The 27,545-nt window shown below is 41.1% G+C and overlaps 2 long non-coding RNA genes across 2 annotated transcripts; one reads left to right on the forward strand and one right to left on the reverse strand.

Moving 5' to 3' along the window:
* The first annotated feature begins 4,240 nt into the window (after positions 1 to 4,240).
* Positions 4,241 to 6,352, forward strand: LOC126869342 (uncharacterized). Its single transcript, XR_007690902.1, has 2 exons — positions 4,241 to 6,062; positions 6,138 to 6,352. It is a non-coding gene; the product is annotated as an uncharacterized LOC126869342 (long non-coding RNA).
* Positions 6,353 to 16,656: 10,304 nt separating this feature from the next.
* On the reverse strand, positions 16,657 to 17,808 carry LOC126869336 (uncharacterized). The gene is made up of 2 exons (XR_007690896.1): positions 17,076 to 17,808; positions 16,657 to 16,972 (listed from the first exon to the last, which is right to left on the reverse strand). It is a non-coding gene; the product is annotated as an uncharacterized LOC126869336 (long non-coding RNA).
* Between the last annotated feature and the right edge of the window lie 9,737 nt (positions 17,809 to 27,545).

Here is a 27,545-nt window from a genome sequence, read left to right on the forward strand (position 1 = left end):
ATCCAGTTTGAATCTTTTTGAGACATGCGTATCCTTTTCTCGTTGTTGAGTTAGTTCTGGAATTACGGCGGAGGGTTCTTCTTCGCCTGTTGTGTCCATGCGCCTTTTTCCTTGATCAGTTATTTCTCTATTTGTGTTTACATCGAGCTCGGTTAGTGCTTCGTCAGAATATTTTACGGGCGTTTCTTCCAGTGTAAGATGCCTTCGAGTAGAAACTTTTCCTTGTTTTGTAAGATCAGTGGATTGAGGCAAGACGCGTGGTTTGGCTTCGAATATGGGAGAGTCTTCCGTTGACGTGTCTATTTCGAATCTTTTTGAGACAGGATAGCGAATCGGTGAGACTTCCTCTCTCTTTCTGATTGGTAAACAAACTTCCGGAGGGTTCCTAGATAATGCGTCTGCGTTTGCGTTCGCCCTGCCTTCTTTGTATACAATATCAAATTCAAAGTCCGATAATTCTAATTTCCATTTCCAAATTCTCGAAGTAGGATCTTTGATAGAATGCATCCACACTAAAGGTTTATGATCGGTTACGATGGTAAACTTTCTTCCGTAAAGATACGGTCGGAAGTGCATTGCGCTGTAAACAATTGCCAGACACTCCTTTTCTATGGTAGAGTAGTTTTGTTCGGCGGAGTTTAATAGTCTTGAGGCATACGCAATCGGCAAATCCTTTCCGATTGGCCCTTGACTCAGTACACCGCTTATTGCATATCCTGATGCGTCTGTGGTAAGGTTAAAGGGTTTAGAAAAGTCTGGATATTGTAGAATGGGTTTCGTCATTAACGCTGTCTTTAAATTATTGAATGCATTTTCTTGATTTTCTGTCCATTTAAAGGGAGTATCTTTCTTTAGTAGTTGTGTCAATGGTTTCGCGACCTTGGAGAAATCGGGTATAAATCTTCTGTAATATCCTGCTAGTCCCAGAAATTGTTTGATATTTTTCGCCCTCTTTGGTCGTGGAAATTTTGATACGGCTTCGACTTTCTTTGGGTCGGGTTTCACGCCATCCTCACTAATTATATGTCCTAAATAATTCACCTCGTGTCGTAAAAATTCGCTCTTATCAGGTTGTAATCGTAATTTAGCTTTCCTCAGTCTTTCCATTAATTTATTAAATTTAATTTCGTGTTCTTGGAGAGACCTGGAATAAATCACTATGTCATCCAGATAGACGAATAGTTCTATTCCTTGCAGACCAGATAATACTGAGTTCATCAAACGTTGAAATGTTGCTGGGGCATTTTTAATCCAAAGGGCATTCTTTTGAATTGAAAATGTCCGTATGGTGTTGAAAATGCAGTTTTGTGGGCATCTTCCTGTGACATACGGATCTGGTGAAAGCCCGATGCCAAGTCAAACGTGGAAAAATATTTTGCACTTCCTAATTGATCCAATATTTCTGTAATGTTGGGTAGTGGAAAGGCATCGCCAATCGTTTTATCGTTCAATTTTCTATAATCGATAACTAATCTCCAGCGTTTATTTCCTTGCGAATCGGGTTTTTTGAGCACAATCCATAACGGGGAGTTATATGGAGATATTGATGGTTCCACTACGTCCGTATCTAGTAATTCTTGAATCTGCCGATTTATCTCTTCTCGATGTATTGGTGGATATCGATACTGTTTAGTATTAATTGGTATATTATCCGTTGTAATTATTCTATGTTCCAGAACTTCAGTTGCTTCCAATGTATCTCCTGGAATATGAAACCTATCTTGATTATTACGAATCAACTTTTTAACATTTTCCTTTTCTTCTTCGTTCAAATGTTCGAGTCGTAGTAACTCATTTATTTTATCGTATCTACTTTCCTTCGATTTTAGAACTGTATTACACGCTGTCCTAGGAAGCAGGGAGGGATTTTCAAATTCCTTAATTACCATCGTCGGTGTTGTAAATTCGTAATCTCTTGAAGTAGTATTTATTACTCTTATGTAACCTTTTCCTTTATGATTCCTCACAACTGCATTACCAAAATAGATTCCCTTGTCCGGCTCGATTCTTGGAATAAATCCCTCTTTTATCTCTGGATTAGCGACATTAATTGAACACGTTATTGAACTTCGCTTCGGTATAATTATTTTTTCTTTAGTATCGAAGGGAATATAAATATTTCCCCATTTGATATGTTTTTCCTCATAATCTAAACGAGCTTTACAACTTGCAAAAAATTCGGGTCCTAGGATTCCGTCTTGATCGATTAGCAATGAATCATCGACTACATGAAAAATAACCGGATGGCCCGCAACCTGTATTACCGTCTGCTCTAGGGAGACCAGGCTCGTTGCCGTAATTCCTCGCACTTCGATTGATTTCTTTTCGTCGATGATGGCTGAGTCGGGTAAAGCAGGTTTTTTGATAATATTGATTTCCGATCCTGAGTCTAATAATAAACTCGTCTTAGTTTTTAGATCTGGGGAAACTATTCGTGCAGTTGGGGTCGTTGGGGAATCGTTAAATTTTACTGAAATAATTCGGAGAGGTCGCCTTCCGAATCTGAATTCAACTCCTGATGATTTTCCTTCGCCGGTTGCTTGTGCTTCACTCTTTCCCTTTTATCTTGGGATTCTGGATTCTCTGTCTGTGACCTTGTTTGGTTGTGGGATGACTCCCCCACAATATTTAGTGGTTGTTCGTTCGATCTTATGGTCGGCATTGCGTTCGCTCTGTCTCTCGTTATGAGTGGTGGAGTCGATCTCGCGGGGGTGACTGCCCTTGTTCTGTTTGTTGCCGTTGGCGCCGGTCGCCTGGTTGCCGCCTGTACTCTTGGGCGATTCGGCGTATCGTTCCTTCGTGGCTCGCCCCATTCTCCCGAAGGACGTGTTTGGTTTCCCGAAGGTCTCGAAGCATAGGGTACGATTAATCCGGCATCTACTCGGGCTTTAAATTTGTAACAGTCTTTCACTAAATGCCCGGGTTTTTTTACAATAATTACATGTGATATTTTGTCTTGTAGTACTCGAAAAATTCTGCGATGGAGGTACCGATCTTCGATCTAGGCGGTTGTTTCTGATATTGTTGTTAGTGTTCGAAGGACGTGCGTTGTCGCGTCTGTAATAGTTCGAGGGTGTCGGTCGATGGGGTCGCGTTCTATCGGTTATTTGTCTCAATTCGTGTGTTGCTTTGACGGCTTGACGATACGCATCTTCTAAAGTATGGTACCCTGATATTTTTACTCGTACATATACCTCGTTCGGAAGTCCTTTAACGAAAGCTTCTCTCGTTTCCCAATCTATAGTATCTTGGATATCGGGGGATATGATGCCGTAGTCGCCTCTTTCTCCGTCCATTATTGCCAATCTAAGATTTCTAACGCGATCCATATAATCTAATATATCTTCCCCGGGTCGTTGAAATATCGTTCCTAATTCCCCTTTATATTCGTTAAGAGATTTCTTAAAATCATTTAAACTCATTAATTCTGTGTCTTCGATGGCGAGGAACGCGTGTCCACGAAGCTTATTTACTAACAATTTTACTAATTGAGGTTCTTGATATCTGGGAATCATATTTCGCGCGCGCTCACAAGCTCTTAAAAAGTGGAATACCGATGGTCGATATCCGTCAAACACTGGCACCGATTCGATCGCGTCTTTTAGCTTATTTGGCTGGGTATGTCCACTCGGCTGGACCGTCTCTTGTTGCGTTGTCGGCGGCGATACGGGTGTTTTAGGTTCCTGTTTTGTTTTAAGTTCGAATAAGCCGCTTTGTAGTTCGGCGAGTTTTGCACTCATATCGCGAAAGTTCGCATCCCATGCTTTAAGCTTTTCCGACAATGTCAAAACCATTTCTTCGTCCAACGATTCCACTACAGTCGCCATTGTTTCTTAAATATATATTTTATTGACAAGCGTGACAACTTTAATCTTCTATGGAGCGTATCGAACCGTTTAAACCAACTTTAATCCTCCGTGAAGCGGATCCCACCGCTGCCACCAAAAATTTTACTCTGTTACGTATTTATTTGTTTAAATCGATCAAATCTTAAGTTTAAATTTTACTGAAATTTTTTTTTTTGTTTGAGTTTGAATTTAATCTGAAAGGAAATAAACTGAATTGATATTATTGTGTATGTAATACTGATTTAGATTTCTAATTAATACGGTAGTTGCTGCCACCAGAAATAGTCTAAGGACTATTTCAAAATATTTTATTTTTATTATTTTTTTTTTTTTTTTTTTGTTTAATGGGTAGCGTTAACTGACACTTAATGCAACTGGTAAACGAATTCCACTTTTCGGCTAACCTGCTATGTGCAGGGATACTGGCACGGGAGAGGATTAAAGCTGGTAACAATAAATATTTGTCCGCGTTGAACGGATTTTTATTTGAATGTAGAATTGCTTAGATTGTTACCTTTATATATATTTTATTAGCTGGATATATATATTTTAGCGTTGCTGGATTGGATAGGAATGTGAGATTTTTCGTTGTTTTATATAAATTTATTTTTACCTTTGACTTCTTCTTCTCTTTTAGTTTCGCTGTAGTAGTTTGCCGTTAGAACCGAAACTCAATTCATTTACCCCGATGGATTCTGTCGCCACGATTTTCTTGCCTTTTGAGTTTAGCTATCGAGGATAATTCTAACGATCCTCTCTGTGTGGGACTCGTGTGATTTCGCAAGCCTTGCCCAAAGACGGGTAATATTTTACCAACAGTGGGAGGAGGAATGCGAAGATCGATGGGTGTTTTCGATAATCGAAAAGACCGTTTGCACAAGCCAACACAGCGAACGATCCTTTGGTTAAATTTTCGAAGGGAAATTGTTCTGCTATTTCTCTGTTACAATCGCATGCAACGATGGCAAGAATATCGGTTAATAGCAATGCCGGTATTGCTTTTAATTTTCGATTGACCCCGACGATGTATTTAATAGTCCTTTCTGTGCGGGATTTGTGTGATTTCGCAAGCCTTGCCCAAAGACGGGCAATATTTTGCCAACAATGGGAGGAGGAATGCGAAGATCAGTGGGTGTTTCAGTAGCTGAAAACACCGTTCGCACAAGCCGACACAGCGGACAATTCCTTTGTTTAAAGTTTAAACAATGATTCTATCTTCAAAACCATTCACGAAAATAAAACGAGATCGATGATAGGAAGTTCTAATTCGATTCTCGAGGGCAACGAGATTATCAGAGAAGAAGGAAATTTTCAAAATTAATTTTCTTACCTTGAGGAGTAGGTGCTGTCTGGTGCCATTACCTCAGCTGCTCCGGTGGTCGTCGAAGTTTTTGTTGGGTTTATTATTTGAACTCGAATATAGTTTATTATCAACTCTTACTTTATTTATCTATTTTAATACAGACTGGGCAATTTACTAACTGGATTAATACCGCAATTACAATGCGCGTTTGTGTCTAAACGATAAAATGAGGACTTCAAAGATAAAATCTTTCTTTTACTTAGTCGCGGTTCTCTTTTCTTGACCGAAAAACTAAAGACCCCGAAACGCAAAATACTATACAAAATTTCTAAACGTAATGATGAGCGCAATACCGAACGTAGTAACAATGAACACAAAATATAATGAACAAAGAATAATGAACGTAATAAGAATGTTCACCAGAATAATAATGAGCCGTAATAACAAATGATCACAAGAATTATGAACACAAAGAATGATTAAAATAATAATGAGCACTAAGAATGAACAAAAATAATGAGCGCTGCTCTATGTTGCTTCGCTTATTTATAATGCCATCCCCCACGGGGTGGTGGTCAACTGGGGGTACGCTTCCGTGGGAATCGGGATGTTGCAGTTTGAGTTTCTTGGAATCGTACGTGACAAAATGTAAATTCCATATTTCGACTTAGTTTCTATCGGTCCTGTGTTTCTGCTGAGCTAGCGTCTAGGAGGCTTGAAGCATTCCATGCTGATTTAGTCTTTTCCGCGAGAAACTTCTAAGTTTTGTACCGTGGGAATTACCCGTGTTTCTTCGGCGCATGCAAGGGCTGGCGGCCGCAGCATCATTATCACTTCGATGCTCGCTCGGGCAACACGCGCAACTCCGCTGCTCTCCCACAACAAGGACCTCCTTCTTTGAGTTATTATTCGTAAGTTTGGATATTCGCATATTATGGTTGTTTTTGCGATTTTAATGTTTTTTCCCTTTTTTGTTGTTCCCCTAGGCTTCGGTGATCGACGTTCGGACAATGTTTGCGGAGGCATTTCCATCACAGGTTCCTTATTATTATTATTTTTAGATGTATTTTGTTTTATGTACGATGTATATATATATATATATATATATATATATATATATATATATATATATATATATATATATATATATATTTTAAATGTGTTATCAATTTTGTGTTTGTTAAATATATTTAATTTTATATTTCCCCCCTTTTTAATTAATTTTATATATATATATATATATATATATATATATATATATATATATATATATATATATATATATATATATATATGTCGGGTTTACATTAGAATTAGGGTTAGGGGCGTGAAACGAATCTTCGTTTGGGTTACACGTTGTCGTTATGCAATAGAGAAGACATTGACTAGTGCAAATACGATTATTATAGAACCGGACAAGTAACCGTGGTAGTTAGGTACTCGAGAAACTAATGACAATGATCCTAGGTTCAATAACGAATCCGCGTCGGACGCGTAATATTCACTGGTCGTAAAGAGTTACTCCTTTCATCAATGAGATCGCGAGCGAGAATGCCTTTCCCGTCCCGATGATGCCACAGAGGAAAACTATAATGGGGCGTGTCTAAGGATACGAGATCATCGGATTCGTCGAGAAAAGCCTTCGTTCAGAAAGTAAGGGAAATTGGCGTTGCTGCTAATTGGTCAATCTCCATATCGGTGGTTAGAAAAAGATGCTAGCCGCCCTCGAGGGAAAGTTGCTAGTGGGAGACGCCGCTCGTTGAAAAATATGTCTCCCCTATCTTCCCGTAGTTGGGACAAAGACTGTTTGTCTGTTTGAAGGACTTTAGTTAACTAAACCTTAAGATTTATAACGGGCCCTCGGGCTAGCCGAACATGTACTGCGGAGACGCATCGACATCTGGCAATCATCTTACTCGAAGAATAGGGTTTGCGTGTGGAGAGCCACGGGACAGAAACCGTTGGAATGTTTACTGTCGCGTGTCGCCACGAATATTTCTTTTAAGGAGAGCTATAGAATTACTCCATACCTTTGTTAGACAAAGCGTTCATCCCGTGACCGCGGCTGCGTTCGGCGATTGACTGTCGCCTCGAGCCAGAGCTCACTATCACCAATCTCGAACAATTACAATGGGATTGAATAACTACAATTACAGACTCCGGTGTTCTTTCATCTCCGACATATATACATGTATTTCTGGCGTTTCAATTATTTCCCCTTTTTGTAGTTATTCTTATTTCCTGGTTTATTTGTTTGGTTCGTGACTCGTTCAATCAATTAGCTGGTTCTATTTATTTTATTTTATACTGGTTGGATATATATTATATTGAACCATAGGTTTTCAAATTGCAAGTCGGTCATTGGTAGGTTTATTTAGAGTTGTGTGTATATGCATTTTGTTTATTGGTTGGATCTATTAGTCGCCCTCGTTTTGTTAATCCTTCCTTTAGTTTCGTAGTGCTGTCTGTTAGTTTCTGCATTCAAATCACTATTCGCGCGATTTATATAGAGTGGTTTTCTTGTTCTTGTTACGGCGCGTGCCGAGCGCGGGACGTGACACCGTCATTTCCTTCCCGTTGGAGATAGTTCGACGTTTAAGAGCTCATTTCACTAAATTTCACACGCCAAGTGTAATGCACGCCCGCTTCAGCGTTGAAACAAGCCCAACAGCTCGTAAATCCAGACGATTTTCTCGATTTTGAAAAAAAATACCCGTCAATTCCTTCCCGTTGGAGATATTTCGACGTTTAAGCGACCATTTCACTCCATTTTACACGCCAAGTGTAATGCACGCCCGCTTCAGCGTTGAAATAAGCCCAACAGCTCGCAAATCTCGACGATTTTGTCGATTTTGACGAAAAATTCCTGTCAATTCTATCCCGTTGGAGCTATTTCGACGTTTAAGCGCTCACTCCACTCCATTTTACACACCAAATATAATATACGTCAGTTGCAGCGTTGGAACAAGCCCAAGAGCCCGCAAAACGAGATGATTTCCTCGATTTTGACGAAAAATAGCCGACATTTCCTTCTCGCTGGAGATATTTCGTCGTTTGAGCGCCCACTATTCTCCATCTTACACACCAAATGTAATGCACGCCCGTTTCAGCGTCGAAACATCACAACAGCTCGCAAATCGCGATATTTTCGTCGATTTTCACGACGTCTAGACGTCATTTTCATCCCGTTGGAGATATTTCGACGTTGAAGCGCTCATTTCACTCCATTTTACACGTCAAATCTAATGCGCTCCCGCTTCACCTTAGAAACAAGCCCGACAGCTCGCAAATCGCGATGATTTCGACGATTTTGACGAAAAGTAGCCGTCATTTCCTTAACCTTGGAGTTATTTCGACGTTCAAGCGCTCACTATTCTCCATTTTACACACCAAATATAATGCACTTCCGTTTCAGCGTAGAAACAAGCCCAACAGCTCGCGAATTTCGATGATTTCGTCGATTTTGACGAAAACTAGCCGTCATTTCCTTCCTGTTGTAGATATTCCGACGTTTAAGCACTCATTTCACTCCATTTTACGCACCAAATATAATATACGACAGTTTCAGCGTTGAAACAAGCCCAACAGCTCGCGAATTTCGATGATTTCGTCGATTTTGACGAGAACTAGCCGTCATTTCCTCTCCGTTGGAGATATTTCGACGTTTAAGCGCCCACTATTATCCATTTTACACACCAAATGTAATGCACGCCCATTTCAGCGTCGAAACATCGGAACAGCTCGCAAATAGCGATATATTCGTCGATTTTCACGACAACTAGCCGTTATTTGCTTCCCGTTGGTGATATTTCGACGTTGAAGAGCTTATTAAACTCCATTTTACACGCCAAATCTAATGCGCTCCCGTTTCACCGTAGAAACAAGCCCGACAGCTCGCAAATCGCGATGAGTTCGACGATTTTGACGAAAAGTAGCCGTCATTTCCTTAACCTTGTAGTTACTTCGACGTTCAAGCGCTCACTATCCTCCATTTTACACACCAAATATAATACTCTTCCGTTTCAGCGTAGAAACAAGCCCAACAACTCGCGAATTTCGATGATTTCCTCGATTTTGACGAAAGCTAGCCGTCATTTCCTTCCCGTTGGAGATATTTCGATGTTTAAGCGCTCATTTCACTCCATTTTACAAGCCAGATGTAATGCACGACAGTTTCGGTGTGGAAACAAGCCCCGCATCTCGCAAATCGCGTTGAGTTCGTTGAATTTGACGAAAACTAGCCATCATTTCCTTTCCGTTGGAGATATTTCGAAGTTTAAGCGCCCGCTATTCTCCATTTTACACAACAAATGTAATGCACGCCCGTTTCAGCGTCGGAACAATCCCAGCAGCTGGCAAATCTCGATGATTTCCTCGATTTTGAAGAAAAATAGCATTCAGATCCTTCCCGTTGGAGATATTTCGACGTTTAAGCGATCATTTCAGCCCATTTTACACGCCAAGTGTAACGCACGACCGCTTCAGCGTTGAAATAAGCCCAACAGCTCGCAAATAGCGAGGATTTCGTCGATTTTGACGAAAAAAAGCCGTCATTTCCTTTCCGTTGGAGATATTTCGCCGTTTAAGCGCTCATTTCACTCCATTTAACACGCCAAATGTAATGTTCGCCTGCTTCAGCGTTGAAATAAGCCCAACAGCTCGCAAATAGCGAGGATTTCGTCGATTTTGACGAAAAAAAGCCGTCATTTCCCTTCCGTTGGAGATATTTCGACGTTTAAGCGCTCATTTCACTCCATTTTACACGCCAAATGTAATACACGACCGTTCCAGCGTAGAAACAAGCCCAACAGCTCGCAAATCTCGATGATTTTGTCGATTTTGGCGAAAAATTCCTGTCAATTCCATCCCGTTGGAGCTGTTTCGACGTTTAAGCGCTCACTATTCCCCATTTTACACGCCAAGTTTAATGCACTCCCGCTTCAGCATTGAAACAAGCCTAACAGCTCGCAAATCTCGATGATTTCATCGATTTTGATGGAAAATAGCTGTCATTTCCTTCCCTCTGGAGATATTTCAACGTTTAAGTGCTCACTATTCTCCATTTTACACGCCAAATGTAACGCACGCCCGTTTCAGCGCTGAAACAAGCCCAACAGCTCGTAAATCTCGATGATTTCGTCGATTTTGACGGAAAATAGCTGTCATTTCCTTCTCGTTGGAGATATTTCGACGTTTAAGCGCACACTATTCTCCATTTTACGTGCCAAGTGTAATGCACGCCCGTTTCAGCGTCGAAACAAACCCAACAGCTCGCAAATCGCAATAATTTCCTCGATTTTGACGAAAACTGGCCGTCATTTCCTTCCCGTTGGAGATATTTCGACGTTGAAGCGCTCATTTCACTCCATTTTACACGTCAAATCTAATGCGCTCCCGCTTCACCGTAGAAACAAGCCCGACAGCTCGCAAATCGCGATGATTTCGACGATTTTGACGAAAAGTAGCAGTCATTTCCTTAACCTTGGAGTTATTTCGACGTTCAAGCGCTCACTATTCTCCATTTTACACACCAAATATAATGCACTTCCGTTTCAGCGTAGAAACAAGCCCAACAGCTCGCGAATTTCGATGATTTCGTCGATTTTGACGAAAAATAGAGTTCATTTCCTTCCCGTTGGAGATATTTCGACGTTTATGCGCTCATTTCACTCCATTTTGCACGCCAAATGTAATACACGATCGTTTCAGCGTAGAAACAAGCACAACAGCTCGCAAATCGCGATGAGTTCGACGATTTTTACGAAAAGTAGCAGTCATTTCCTTAACCTTGGAGTTATTTCGACGTTCAAGCGCTCACTATTCTCCATTTTACACACCAAATATAATGCACTTCCGTTTCAGCGTAGAAACAAGCCCAACAGCTCGCGAATTTCGATGATTTCGTCGATTTTGACGAAAAATAGAGTTCATTTCCTTCCCGTTGGAGATATTTCGACGTTTAAGCGCTCATTTCATTCCATTTTACACGCCAAATGTAATACACGATCGTTTCAGCGTAGAAACAAGCACAACAGCTCGCAAATCGCGATGATTTCGACGATTTTGACGAAAAGTAGCCGTCACTTCCTTAAGCTTGGAGTTATTTCGACGTTCAAGCGCTCACTATCCTCCATTTTACACACCAAATATAATACTCTTCCGTTTCAGCGTAGAAACAAGCCCAACAGCTCGCGAATTTCGATGATTTCCTCGATTTTGACGAAAGCTAGCCGTCATTTCCTTCCCGTTGGAGATATTTCGACGTTTAAGCGCTCATTTCATTCCATTTTACACGCCAAATGTAATACACGATCGTTTCAGCGTAGAAACAAGCACAACAGCTCGCAAATCGCGATGATTTCGACGATTTTGACGAAAAGTAGCCGTCACTTCCTTAAGCTTGGAGTTATTTCGACGTTCAAGCGCTCACTATCCTCCATTTTACACACCAAATATAATACTCTTCCGTTTCAGCGTAGAAACAAGCCCAACAGCTCGCGAATTTCGATGATTTCCTCGATTTTGACGAAAGCTAGCCGTCATTTCCTTCCCGTTGGAGATATTTCGACGTTTAAGCGCTCATTTCACTCCATTTTACACGCCAAATGTAATACACGACCGTTTCAGCGTAGAAACAAGCCCAACAGCTCGCAAATCTCGATGATTTCGTCGGTTTTGACGAAAACTAGCCGTCCTTTCCTTCCCGTTGTAGATATTTCGACGTTTAAGCGTTCATTTCTCTCCATTTTACACGCCAAATGTAATGCATGACAGTTTCAGCGTGGAAACAAGCCCCGCAGCTCGCAAATGTCGTTGAGTTCGTCGATTTTGACGAAAACTAGCCATCATTTCCTTTCCGTTGGAGATATTTCGAAGTTTAAGCGCCCACTATTCTCTATTTTACACAACAAATGTAATGCACGCCCGTTTCAGCGTCGAAACATCACAACAGCTCGCAAATCGCGATATTTTCGTCGATTTTCACGACGACTAGCCGTCATTTCCTTCCCGTTGGAGATATTTCGACGTTTAAGCGCTCATTTCACTCCATTTTACACGCCAAATGTAATGCGCTCCCGTTTCACCGTAGAAACAAGCCCGACAGCTCTCAAATCGCGATGATTTCGACGATTTTGACGAAAAGTAGACGTCATTTACTTCGCGTTGGAGATATGTCGACGTTTAAACGTTCATTTCACTCCATTCTACACGCCAAATGTAACGCACGCCCGTTTCAGCGCTGAAACAAGCCCAACAGCTCGCAAATAGCGATGATTTCCTCGATTTTGACGAAAACTAGCCGTCATTTCTTTCCCGTTGGAGATATTTCGACGTTTAAGCGCACACTATTCTCCATTTTACACGCCAAGTGTAATATACGACAGTTTCAGCGTTGAAACAAGGCCAAGAGATCGCAAATGGTGATGATCTCCTCGATTTTGACGAAAATTCGCCGTCATTTCCTTCCCGTTGGAGATATTTCGACGTTTAAGAGCTCACTATTCTCCATTTTACACGCCAAGTGTAATATACGACAGTTTCAGCGTTGAAACAAGGCCAAGAGATCGCAAATGGTGATGATCTCCTCGATTTTGACGAAAAAAAAGCCGTCATTTCCTTTCCGTTGGAGATATTTCGATGTTTAAGCGCTCATTTCACTCCATTTTACACGCCAAATGTAATGCGCTCCCGTTTCACCGTAGAAACAAGCCCGACAGCTTGCAAATCGCGTCGAGTTCGACGATTTTGATGAAAAGTAGCCGTCATTTCCTTCCCGTTGGAGATATTTCGACGTTTAAGCGCTCATTTCACTCCATTTTGCACGCCAAATGTAATACACGATCGTTTCAGCGTAGAAACAAGCACAACAGCTCGCAAATCGCGATGAGTTCGACGATTTTTACGAAAAGTAGCAGTCATTTCCTTAACCTTGGAGTTATTTCGACGTTCAAGCGCTCACTATTCTCCATTTTACACACCAAATATAATGCACTTCCGTTTCAGCGTAGAAACAAGCCCAACAGCTCGCGAATTTCGATGATTTCGTCGATTTTGACGAAAAATAGAGTTCATTTCCTTCCCGTTGGAGATATTTCGACGTTTAAGCGCTCATTTCATTCCATTTTACACGCCAAATGTAATACACGATCGTTTCAGCGTAGAAACAAGCCCAACAGCTCGCGAATTTCGATGATTTCCTCGATTTTGACGAAAGCTAGCCGTCATTTCCTTCCCGTTGGAGATATTTCGACGTTTAAGCGCTCATTTCACTCCATTTTACACGCCAAATGTAATACACGACCGTTTCAGCGTAGAAACAAGCCCAACAGCTCGCAAATCTCGATGATTTCGTCGGTTTTGACGAAAACTAGCCGTCCTTTCCTTCCCGTTGTAGATATTTCGACGTTTAAGCGTTCATTTCTCTCCATTTTACACGCCAAATGTAATGCATGACAGTTTCAGCGTGGAAACAAGCCCCGCAGCTCGCAAATGTCGTTGAGTTCGTCGATTTTGACGAAAACTAGCCATCATTTCCTTTCCGTTGGAGATATTTCGAAGTTTAAGCGCCCACTATTCTCTATTTTACACAACAAATGTAATGCACGCCCGTTTCAGCGTCGAAACATCACAACAGCTCGCAAATCGCGATATTTTCGTCGATTTTCACGACGACTAGCCGTCATTTCCTTCCCGTTGGAGATATGTCGACGTTTAAACGTTCATTTCACTCCATTATACACGCCAAATGTAATGCACGCCCGTTTCAGCGCTGAAGCAAGCCCAACAGCTCGCAAATCGCGATGATTTCCTCGATTTTGACGAAAACTAGCCGTCATTTCTTTCCCGTTGGAGATATTTCGACGTTTAAGAGCTCACTATTCTCCATTTTACACGCCAAGTGTAATATACGACAGTTTCAGCGTTGAAACAAGGCCAAGAGATCGCAAATGGTGATGATCTCCTCGATTTTGACGAAAAAAAAGCCGTCATTTCCTTTCCGTTGGAGATATTTCGATGTTTAAGCGCTCATTTCACTCCATTTTACACGCCAAATGTAATGCGCTCCCGTTTCACCGTAGAAACAAGCCCGACAGCTTGCAAATCGCGTCGAGTTCGACGATTTTGATGAAAAGTAGCCGTCATTTCCTTCCCGTTGGAGATATTTCGACGTTTAAGCGCTCATTTCACTCCATTTTGCACGCCAAATGTAATACACGATCGTTTCAGCGTAGAAACAAGCACAACAGCTCGCAAATCGCGATGAGTTCGACGATTTTTACGAAAAGTAGCAGTCATTTCCTTAACCTTGGAGTTATTTCGACGTTCAAGCGCTCACTATTCTCCATTTTACACACCAAATATAATGCACTTCCGTTTCAGCGTAGAAACAAGCCCAACAGCTCGCGAATTTCGATGATTTCGTCGATTTTGACGAAAAATAGAGTTCATTTCCTTCCCGTTGGAGATATTTCGACGTTTAAGCGCTCATTTCATTCCATTTTACACGCCAAATGTAATACACGATCGTTTCAGCGTAGAAACAAGCCCAACAGCTCGCGAATTTCGATGATTTCCTCGATTTTGACGAAAGCTAGCCGTCATTTCCTTCCCGTTGGAGATATTTCGACGTTTAAGCGCTCATTTCACTCCATTTTATACGCCAAATGTAATACACGACCGTTTCAGCGTAGAAACAAGCCCGACAGCTCGCAAATCTCGATGATTTCGTCGGTTTTGACGAAATCTAGCCGTCCTTTCCTTCCCGTTGTAGATATTTCGACGTTTAAGCGTTCATTTCTCTCCATTTTACACGCCAAATGTAATGCATGACAGTTTCAGCGTGGAAACAAGCCCCGCAGCTCGCAAATGTCGTTGAGTTCGTCGATTTTGACGAAAACTAGCCATCATTTCCTTTCCGTTGGAGATATTTCGAAGTTTAAGCGCCCACTATTCTCTATTTTACACAACAAATGTAATGCACGCCCGTTTCAGCGTCGAAACATCACAACAGCTCGCAAATCGCGATATTTTCGTCGATTTTCACGACGACTAGCCGTCATTTCCTTCCCGTTGGAGATATTTCGACGTTTAAGCGCTCATTTCACTCCATTTTACACGCCAAATGTAATGCGCTCCCGTTTCACCGTAGAAACAAGCCCGACAGCTCTCAAATCGCGATGATTTCGACGATTTTGACGAAAAGTAGACGTCATTTACTTCGCGTTGGAGATATGTCGACGTTTAAACGTTCATTTCACTCCATTCTACACGCCAAATGTAACGCACGCCCGTTTCAGCGCTGAAACAAGCCCAACAGCTCGCAAATAGCGATGATTTCCTCGATTTTGACGAAAACTAGCCGTCATTTCTTTCCCGTTGGAGATATTTCGACGTTTAAGCGCACACTATTCTCCATTTTACGCCCCAAGTGTAATGCCCGCCCGTTTCAGCGTCGAAACAAGCCCGACAGCTAGCGAATCGCAATAATTTCCTCGATTTTGACGAAAATTCGCCGTCATTTCCTTCCCGTTGGAGATATGTCGACGTTTAAACGTTCATTTCACTCCATTATACACGCCAAATGTAACGCACGCCCGTTTCAGCGCTGAAGCAAGCCCAACAGCTCGCAAATCGCGATGATTTCCTCGATTTTGACGAAAACTAGCCGTCATTTCTTTCCCGTTGGAGATATTTCGACGTTTAAGAGCTCACTATTCTCCATTTTACACGCCAAGTGTAATATACGACAGTTTCAGCGTTGAAACAAGGCCAAGAGATCGCAAATGGTGATGATCTCCTCGATTTTGACGAAAAAAATTTCCTTTCCGTTGGAGATATGTCGACGTTTAAACGTTCATTTCCCTCCATTCTACACGCCAAATGTAACGCACGCCCGTTTCAGCGTCGAAACAATCCCAGCAGCTGGCAAATCGCAATAATTTCGTCGATTTTGACGAAAAATAGAGTTCATTTCCTTCCCGTTGGAGATATTTCGACGTTTAAGCGCTTATTTCACTCCACTTTACACGCCAAATGTAATGTCACGTCCCGCGCTAAGCACGTGCCATAACGAAGGACGGAAAACCGCAATATTCAAATAAGGGGAGTGACAATTCGAATATTCAAAGCGAACGTACGATACAACGAAAATGGAAATTGTTTAATAAAAGATTAATTAAATGTGGTCATATGTAGGGAATTAGTATACGAGGGCAAATAAGAGATAATAAAGTTAAAATAGGTATTCTAACGAAATAGTAAATATAAAGAGTACAACATAACCTATACTTTCATAATTCGACTAAGGATAAAATATGAAGAACCAATTAACCAAAAGTGACTCGCATATTAATTAATAAATTACGACATAATACTATATTCAATCAGGATAACCTACAATTCGACAATTTAATCAAGTTTCGTAACAACATCATGAATAATTCAAAGGAAAGGAAAAAGGAATGGGACGATAGGAACACACACAGTTTGTTTATAACAAACAGGAAATATCAAGCAATTTAATATACAGCAAATATGGACATACAAAACGACAATGAGCAAAATATATCTTATATACAACTAGATATAAAATATATATAACACCTAGGCATATTAACACACTTCAATAAACCAGGCACTATTGTCAAAACCACACGCGAAACGTCAAGATTGAAGTAAAAGGGATTCCACGAACAATACACTTGAACAAGTTAAAACTAACACATAATCGAAACAGACCACCAGAACGATTTCATGAGGCAGCGTAGTACGGTGGTATATGGAACAACACTGCTTGTCGAAAACTGCAGATAGTAGTAACCTAAAAGGAAAAAGGAAAATTACTATACGTGATCTAACTTTTACTTAAATATAAAATGTGTTATTCAATAAAATAATTACAAAACAGTGGAAGTGGAAAGTACCTCGTGAACAACTGCTCATCGTAAAAGGAAGTGTATGTGCGAAGACAGGTTATGTGTCCATATCCGTAGAACATAATGTATGACAGCCAGCTGAAACAAATGTAGGAATTAACTTCAATTGTTTCAATACAAAACATAATACCACTAAATGTTTATAACAATATTGTGCCTAAACCAAAGGAAGTGTGACAGTGCTTATCGAATCATGCAGATAGTACAAACCTAAAAGGAAAAGGAAAATTATTATCTGTGTGTTCTAACCATCATTTAAATACACAACATGTTAATTCAATAAAGTAATTAAAAGCAGTGAAAGTTAAAAGCACCTAGTGCACAATTAATCATCGTAGAAGGAAGTGTACATGCAGGAATTCCGCAGAAACAAGTTGTGGACCCACTCCATAGAACATAGTATGCGATTGTCAGCAGAACCGAATGAATAAACTAACCTCAATTGCCTTAATATATATGGAAGAAAATAATACTATTAAAAATTTACAATTATATTTCAATTAAACTAAATGAAGCACGATAACAATCAATAATTGATGCTCGACAACAGACTTACAGTTGACCAATGGAAAATAAAACCGCAAAAATCAAGAAAATTAATGACATTATAACGAAATAACTCAGCGTTGACACAGCGGTCTTTAATAAGAAGAAATAAAATCAATTAATAAGTGTAGGAAGAGTCAAGAAATAACTAAGTGAATGACAACGATAATTCACTACTCACATCGAAGAAGTTTATACAAGTGTCAACGCAGGTATGAGAAACCAACTACCAAATTGGAGTAAATGTGTACGAAGAATCGAAGTTGATACTACTGGAATGATCAAGAAGACGTGAGAAAATTGGAAAGTCAAAAATTAGTGATATTATAACAAACGATTCAACACCGACGAAATGGTCTTAGCAAACAAGAAAAGGTATTTTATAAGTTAGCGAGGTTTGTATGCAACCAATCATCGTAGCAGGAAGTGTGCATGCAGGAACTCCACGAGAATTGGCTACAGATCTAACTTTGCAAAACATAATATACGACGGTATGAAGATATCGAAAGTAATAAATACCAAGGTAACCAAACATAATCTAAAAAAAGGGGAAGAATGTTGTAAACCATCTTGGGATAGAAATTGATAATAATAAGAAGCTCGTTACTCACATCGGAAGATATACATTAAAGCCGACGCAGTTACAAGAAGCCTACTACCAAACTTAAGTGAATACTTATGGAATACTGAACCAGATACTACGGAAACAGTCAAGACAGCAATAAGAAACTGGAAAACCAAGGAAATATTCTGACATTATAACAAAACAATTCGATGTTAGCGAAGCGGTCTTAACAAACAAGATAGTGGACGGACTATTTTACTATACAGATATTTACAAATTATAGTGTTTTATATATATTTGTCGGGTTTACATTAGAATTAGGGTTAGGGGCGTGAAACGAACCTTCGTTTGGGTTACACGTTGTCGTTATGCAATAGAGAAGACATTGACTAGTGCAAATACGATTATTATAGAACCGAACAAGTAACCGTGGTAGTTAGGTACTCGAGAAACTAATGACAATGATCCTAGGTTCAATAACGAATGCGCGGTCGACGGGATGATAAATGAACGTACTCACAAAATTTAAGTCGGATGCGTAATGTTCCCTGGTCGTAAGGGGTTACTCTTTTTCATCGATGAGATCGCGAGCGGGAATGCCTTTCCCGTCCCGATGATGCCACGGAGGAAGACTATAATGGGGTGTGTCTAAGGACACGAGATCATTGGATTCGTCGAGAAAAGCCTTCGTCGAGAAAGTAAGGGAAATTGGCGTTGCTGCTAATTGGTCAATCTCCATATCGGTGGTTAGAAAAAGATGCTGGCCGCCCTCGAGGGAAAGTTGCTAGTGTGAGACGCCGCTCGTTGAAAAATAGGTCTCCACTATTTTCCCGTAGTTGGGACAAAGACTGTTTGTCTATTTGAAGGACTTTAGTTGACTAAATCTTAAGATTTATAACGGGCCCTCCAGCTAGCTGAACATGTACTGCGGAGACGCATCGACATCTGGCAATCATCTTACTTGAAGAATAGGGTCTGCGTGTAGCGAGCTACGGGACAGAGACCGTTGGAATGTTTACTGTCGAGTGTTACAACTATTTCCTTTTTAAGGAGAGTTATAGAATTATTCCATGCCTTTGCTAGACAAAGTGTTCATCCCGTGACCGCGGCTACGTTCGGCGACTGGCTGTCGCCTCGAGCCCAAGCTCATTATCACAGCTCTCGAACAATTACATTCGGATTGAATAACTACAATTGTTTAATTACAGCTATAGTAGACTCTAGGTTACAATGTTGCGGGATTAACCAAAATTCCAAAGACACCGGTGTTCTTTCATCTCCGACACGGCCATCCTGACTATCACACGTCCTCGTGTGTAACTAAAATATCGTGCTTTCTTACATTAGATTCGATGCAACTGACATTATTTACGATTTAACTAAATGTCCAAGTAAGTCAAGGGTCCAGTGCAATAACAAAATTTCGTTCGGAGGCTTGACAACACAAAACTAAAAGAGAACAAGAATTTGTAGTGTTATAATTTGTATTCAAAGTGCTAGTTGCGTTCTGTGAGTCGCCAGACCGTAATGACACGACAGATCATGTTCGATTTCGTACACTGATGAATCTCAGTTGGTTGGATCATATTGCTACGTTGGGTGTATCACTGTGGGTATATTGCAGATGCATGAATCATCACAGTGGATATATTGCAGACACGCAAAACGTCACTGTGGGTATATTACAGATGTATAAGACATCAGAGTGGATATATTGCAGATACGCAAAACGTCACTGTGGGTATATTAGAGATACATGAAACATCACAGTGGATATATTGCAGATACGCAAACGTCACTGTGGGTATATTACAGATGTATGAGACATCACAGTGGATATATTGCAGATACGCAAACGTCACTGTGGGTATATTACAGATGTATGAGACATCACAGTGGATATATTGCAGACACGCAAAACGTCACTGTGGGTATATTACAGATACATGAAACATAACAGTGGATATATTGCAGATACACAAACGTCACTGTGGGTATATTACAGATGTATGAGACGTCACAGTGGATATATTGCAGATACGCAAACGTCACTGTGGGTATATACTACGACCACAACGCGGTGTTAGTGATCCTCTGAGGTCGGTGTACTTGCATCGTTATTATCACCGTCTTCGTCATCACCGCAGACGTCCAACTCAGCAGGGACGCAGCTTTCCGGCATCTTTCTCAGTCTGTCATGTCTGTCCTTATATGATCGTTTTCCGTCTAGAGTTTTTAAGGTATACCTATCTCCTTCCAAAATCTCTGCTATCTCGAACGGACCCCTGAATTTCGGATCTAACTTCGTCTGGTTCCTTTCCTCGTTTTTGCGTAACACGAAATCACCAAGGTTAAACCTGACTACTTTAGCTTTGTTTTCGTCGAACCTATCCTTATCGTATTTGGCGCTTGCTTCTATATTCTTTATCGCCTGCTGTCTTACATGGGAGATATTTACTTCTCTTTCTTCGATATTGTCGAGTAGGGATAAGCCGTAGGGTCTTGCTGTTTTACCGATTAGTAGTTCCAATGGGCTTGACTTAGTCACGCGGTTGGCAGTGCAATTTAAAGCCAGTTGTATTTCCCCGATCGCGTCTTGCCAGGACCGAAAGGTGGTTTCCATTGTTGTGAACATGTTTTTTAGCGTACCCATAATACGCTCTAACTGTCCGTTGGACCTACTAGCACAGGTTGCTATTAAATGGAGTTTAATGCGTTTATCTTGACAAAAGTCTTGAAAGTCTTTGCCCGTAAAACATCTTCCCTGATCCGCTATTATCCGGCAGGGACTGCCGAATAAAAATATAGTACTTAAGTGCTTTAACGGTATTAAGGAAATCTATTTTACGAGTATGATGCAGATATGCGAATTTAGTGAAGACGTCCACCAAAACAATGACATATTCTTTCGAACCACTTTTACCGCTTGGTTTGCCCGTTATGTCCACGTGAACTGTATGCCAAGGTATACTGGTCTTAGGTACAGGATGTAATTCAGGTTGTATTTTACCTGAACTGGCCTTCGAAACTTGACAAGCATGACAGTTCTCTACGAATTCGCGAACATACTCCGCCATTCCTTCGAACCAGCAACACTCGCACAGTTTCTCAAGCGTTTTATCCCAACCTAAGTGCATAATGGACTGGTGCACATGGTTAATAACGGACCACCTAAGCCCTCTTGGAACGATGGGCAGGCAGAGAGTTCTACCTTTTCTCTGTATTTTACGATGGAGGGTGCCGGACCGTAACTCATACGTATTTGCGACGTCTTCCGCGAGCTCTTCGTTCTGTAATTTATTGACGATCTTAGAAATTTGTTGGTCGCGACGTTGTTCCGTTAGTAGCCAATCGTCGGAGATTTCGGCTAGGTTAATTTCTTTCTCTACGATTTTGCTGAACGTACTGCGATCCAAGTCTACGGAATTTCGCGAAAAGAAATCTACGTGGGCCATTCGTTTACCTTCCCGGTACATAATGTCGAAGGTAAAAGTTTGCAGGTAAGCCCACCACCTGTAAACCCTGACATTCAAGTGTACCTTACTACTGGATGCTTTCAAGGAGTTGCATTCAGTGACAACAAGAAATTCTCGTCCGTGGAAGTAATGACGGAAGTGCTTGACGGCGTTTACAACTGCTAACGTTTCTAATTCGTAGGAATGATACCTAGATTCCGCAGGGCTAGTTCTTTTGCTGTAATACTCCACTACTCGATTTTTACCTTCGACCTTATGCGTTAAAATGGCTCCATATCCTTCCGAGCTAGCGTCCGTGTGTAGCTCTATCGGATAATTGGTGTCGAATATCATTAGCACCGGCGCGTCAGTCAGGACGGAAATTACCTTTTGTCTTATTTGTTCGTGCCTATCCGTCCAAGTTATATTCTTGCTACTCGAAGTAAGCGCATACAGGGGTTTCATTACTTGTGAAAATTTAGGAATGAAGTTTCGGAAGTAAGAGGCCAAACCTATAAACTGCCTAAGTTGTGTGACGGTAAAGAATTCAAGGCTTGTATTTTACCGGGGTTTGGACGGACTTCTCCGTTACGAATTACATATCCCAAATAGAGTACTGATGTCTTTAGAAAGGAACATTTTGAAAAGTTAAAGGAGAATCCGGCCTTTACAAGGGTATCCAGTACGGTGTGCAATCCTTTTAGAGCTTGATCTATCGAGTCAGCAATAATTAGGACATCATCCAAATAGACGACAACGTACGAATGGCACGTTGGCTGTTATACGTGTTTTCAAAGGAATCTCAAGAATGATCTCTCGTTTCGTTTATTCGCAACATCGAAATCAGCAGTCGCTGCTGAATACAATGAAGGAAAGTGTAATACAGATCACTCCGACCAAATGATTTCTTATGTCTCCACAATTAAAAAGGGTCAAATGCTACAGAAGACTTGGCATGCGACTATTCCTGAGGATTTCCGTAGTAAACGCTTTGATGGTTTACAGAATTGTAGCAAGGAAGAACATAAATATTAGAATATTTAGACAAGTATTAGTTGCAAAATTATTAGGGTTGTCCGAAAATGTAAGAATCCCCATTCTCGACGAAGTCAGCATAGTATCGCCGTCCGGAAAATGACTTCCGGAAGAAACATTAAACGCGCATGCACTTATGTTATGCAAATAAAGGACATCGAATGGATCGAACAAAGGCACAAAAGTATTCGAAGAAAACAACAACTTATTATCCAAATTGTTCGTCGAGGGTAATCAATGCTGTATACTTCCTATAATTAGGATGAATAGGGATTTTGAGAAACCCACCGGCCATGTCCAGAATAATAAAATATCTCGCTTTTGCAATCGCGCGACTTGATCCGCAATGAGGGGTGAAGGATACCGATCCGCGACCGTATTTTTACTTAGTTCTCGAAAATCTACCTATCATCTATCTGAACCATCGTTCGTCTTCACGAGTAACACAGGGCTCGCGAACGGTGAATTACTAGGCTTTATGATTTTTGGCTGTAATTAATTCGCTTGTTCTCTGACGTACTATTCTGCGCTCGCGAAGTCTATTAGGACCTCTTGTACGGCGATGTTAGGATCAATTAATTGTACTTCTAACTGGCCTGTATTTTTTTTGTACGAGTACGTAGGGAACCCGTAACGGATGAATCTCTGAATTTTCGAAAAGAAAGATTAATCGACTTTTATCAAATTTATCATTCAATAGACTTAATCATTTGTTAAGCTTAGTGATAGTCTTGTATATACGTGTACATATAATCTCGGCTTTGTGAAACGATGGCTAGTCCACGCGAAGAGTTGTCAGGCGCCCAAAATTCCGATCTTAACCCGACATCAGAAGTGGGATCAGAATCGCTTAAAGTGATAGAAGAGCAGATGGCCCTTATGCGCGAGTTAATTCAAACGCTAGCGCAAAAGCCGAAGGAGCAAGTACCGAGTGCGGAACCCGTGAGTCTAGTGTTACCACGTTTTAACCCCGAAGCCGTGGGCGTCGACCCGGCTGCGTGGTGCGCGACCGTTAGTGTAATTATGGAAAAAAGGCCTCTACAAGACGACGCGTTATATCTCGCTATAAGTCGTGCTCTAGAGGGTACTGCAGTACAGTGGTTTACGCAAGTTCCGGTCAGTGGTCTTACTTGGACAAGGTTTACGGAACATTTTCTTGCGCGTTATGGTGGCACGGAGACGGCAACCTCATTGCTAATGAGGATATTCAACGAACAACCACTGAAGGACGAAACCACGGGAACATTTGATAATCGTCCTCGCTCTCTTCTGTCGGCGAAATGGGGAGATCCAATCCACGCTGAATTAATCAACGCCGTCGTCCACTTACGAATGATATCCAGACTCAGGATCAATTCTATAAGGAAATGAGAGCTCTCTCTTACGCGAGGAAGAGACCGGTACCTTCGTCCAATAATCCACCGGCGGAACCGGAAGCAAAACGAAGCAGGCCGTCAGTTTTTCGAATTAAGTGCTACCGCTGTGGCGCTTACGGACATAGGAGAACAGAGATTAATCTCCGTTCTCGAAAAATTTAAAGAATCATTCATTACGGGTTTCCCGCGTACTCGCGTCAGTACGGGCCAGTTAGAAATACGGTTAATTGATCCCAACGTCACCACGCAAAGAAACCTTTACAGGCTTAGCGAGGCAGAGCGAAGAATAGTACGCGAGAGAATAGACGAATTAATTAGAGCAAAAATTGTAAGACCTAGTAATTCGCCGTTCGCGAGCCCCATGATACTCGTGAAGAAGAAAGATGGCTCAGACAGATTGTGTATGGACTTTCGAGCGCTAAATAAAAATACTATCACGGATCGGTATCCCTTACCCCTTATTGCTGATCAAATCGCGAGAATGCAGAGTGCGAGATATTTCATTAGCCTGGACATGGCCAGTGGATTTCACCAGATTCCCATTCATCCTAACTCAACGGAATATACAGCGTTCGTTACCCCCGACGGTCAATACGAATACGTAACGATGCCGTTTGGATTGAAAAATGCACCAGCCGTTTTCCAGAGAGCCATTTTCAAAGCCTTAGGCGACCTCGCTTATTCGTATGTCGTTGTTTATTTGGACGACGTTCTAATAATTGCTGACTCGATAGACCAAGCTCTAGAAAGGTTGCACGTTATACTAAACACCCTCGTAAACGCCGGATTTTCTTTTAATTTCGCTAAATGTTTCTTTCTGAAGACGTCGGTACTTTATTTGGGATAAAACGCTCGAGAAACTCTACGAGTATTACTGGTTCGAGAGAATGGCGAAGTATGTTCGTAAATTGGTCGAGAACTGCCATGCTTGTCGAGTTTCGAAGGCTAGTTCAGGTAAAATACAAGCTGAACTACATCCTATACCTAAGACCGGCATACCGTGGCATACAGTGCTCATGGACATCACGGGGAAGCTAAGTGGCAAAAATGACTCGAAGGAGTATGTTATCATCTTGGTCGATGCCTTCACGAAATTCGTGTACCTACATCATATTCGCAAGTTGGATTCGCTTAGCGTTATCAAAGCACTAAAGTCCGTTGTATTTTTGTTCGGTAGTCCCTGTCGGGTAATAGCGGATCAGGGAAGATGCTTTACGGGCTGGGAATTTCAAGAGTGCTGTAAAGGCAAACAAATTAAAGTTCATTTAATTGCGACCGGTGCAAGTAGGGCCAATGGACAGGTAGAACGTGTTATGGGCGTACTAAAAAATATGTTTACCACGGTAGAAACGACCGGGCGTTCATGGCAAGACGCGATCGGAGAGATACAATTTGAACTGTACCACCAACCGTGCGACCAAATCGAGCGCTTTAGAGTTATTGATCGGTAGAGCAGCAAGACCATATAACTTATTATTACTTGATAACATCGAGGAAAAAGAAATAGATATCTCCAGTGTAAGGCAACAGGCAATAAAAGAAATGGAAACTAATGCTAGGTATGACAAAGAGAGATTCGATAAAACGAACGCTAAAGTGGTTAGGTTTAGTTCCGGTGATTTGGTACTACGCCAAAATGAAGAAAGGTTATGGAACGAACTTTGAGTGAATGTGCGATTCGAAGGATGAGACTCATTTGGGTGCGAAATAGAGAATCATGTCATTACGACCCGACTGATAGCCCACAGGATGCAACTGGCACTTTGAATGCAAATCATAATGATACTAATCTTGTTTCCTTTTGTTTTGTTGTCTAAGGAACACCCGAGGACGTGTGATAGTCAGGATGGCCGTGTGAGAGATGAAAGGAAAGCCGAAGCCTTCCCTTGGAAATTTTGGGAACATCCTCTAGTACTTTAGTCTAGATTTTATTATAGCTGTAATTGTTTAAAATTTGTGATAGCGAGATTGGGTTCGAGGTGACAATTGGTCGCCGAACGTAGCCACGGTCACGAGATAAGCGTTTTGCCTAACGGAGGTCTGGAGTGGTTGTATGGGTTTTCCGAGAAGTGTGATTGTGGCGGCATGCGGCCTCTTGAGCGGGCCTAGTCACGTGTGAGGTTACCTCGGAGGTGCCGAGACAATGGGACATACATTGTATCAATAACCAAACACCAGGCAGAAACTGCCTAGCAACGGCGTTCGGAACTTCTCGATGCTTCTAACGAGTGCGTATCGAATTGCAGACGAGGCTGGCATTCTTGCGATTGCCTTAGAGAGTGACACATCGAACGTTTCTCGTCAATCGTATTTTGCGCCTAAGATCATTTTTTTACGCTTAGTAAAGAGTTATCTCGTTGGCCGTGGATTAGTTTGAACCCAACAAAAGCATTGTTAATAGTGTACATAAATTCATTATTCGTAAATCATATTATTCATTGACTTCATTGTTCATCAAATTTATGACTCAATAGACTTAATTATTTGTTAAGCTTAGTGATAGTCTTGTATATACGTGTACATATAATCTCGGCTTTGTGAAACGATGGCTAGTCCACGCGAAGAGTTGTCACGCGCCCAAAATTCCGATCTTAACCCGACATATATATGTCGGAGATGAAAGGAAAACCGGAGCCTTCCCTTTGCAATTTTGGGAAAGTCTTCTAATGTTTTAGCCTAGATTTTATCATAGCTGTAATTAAGCAATTGTTGTCATTTGTAATTGTTCGATATTTGTGATAGCGAAAGTGGGTTCGAGGTGACAACTGGTCGACGAATGTAGCCACGGTCACGGGATAAACGTTTTGCCTGACGAAGGTGTGGATCGGTTGTATAGTTCTCCCTAGAAATCACATAGAATTGTACTTTGGAGATGTCGATATAATGGGACACACGTTGTATTAGGAATCAAACTCCAGACAGAAACTGCCTAGCAACGGCGATTGGAACCTTCTCGATGCCTCCAGCGAGCATATAACAAACAAATGCAGTCGTACAGCGAAAAAGATTTTCATCAGATATTCATTCGTGTGATCGCCTTGGAAAGTGATACATCGGGCAATTTACCGAGTGTCTCAGCAATCGTATTTTTTGTGTTTAAAATTATTCTACGCATAGTAAAGTGTTATCCCGTTGACCGTGGATTCGTTTGATACATTGTTAATAGCGTTAATTAAATTCATTATTCGTAAAACCTATTAATCGTTAATCTCATTATTCGTTAAATTTATTATTCGTAAAACATATTAATCGTTACTCTTATTATTCGTTAAACTTATTATTCTTTAATCTAATCGTTAGTTAAACTTATCTTTTGTTAACCTTATCATTCATTAAACTCAATACTCATAATATTTTGTAAAATCTTGTATATTCGCGTAAATATAATCTGTGTTTCGTAAAACGATGGCTCATTCAAACGAAGAATCGTTACGCGCCTTAAATGCTAATGTTAACCCGACATATATATATACTTACAAT

This window comes from Bombus huntii, chromosome 9 (genome assembly GCF_024542735.1).
Source record: "Bombus huntii isolate Logan2020A chromosome 9, iyBomHunt1.1, whole genome shotgun sequence".
Classification (NCBI taxonomy): Eukaryota; Metazoa; Arthropoda; class Insecta; order Hymenoptera; family Apidae; genus Bombus; species Bombus huntii.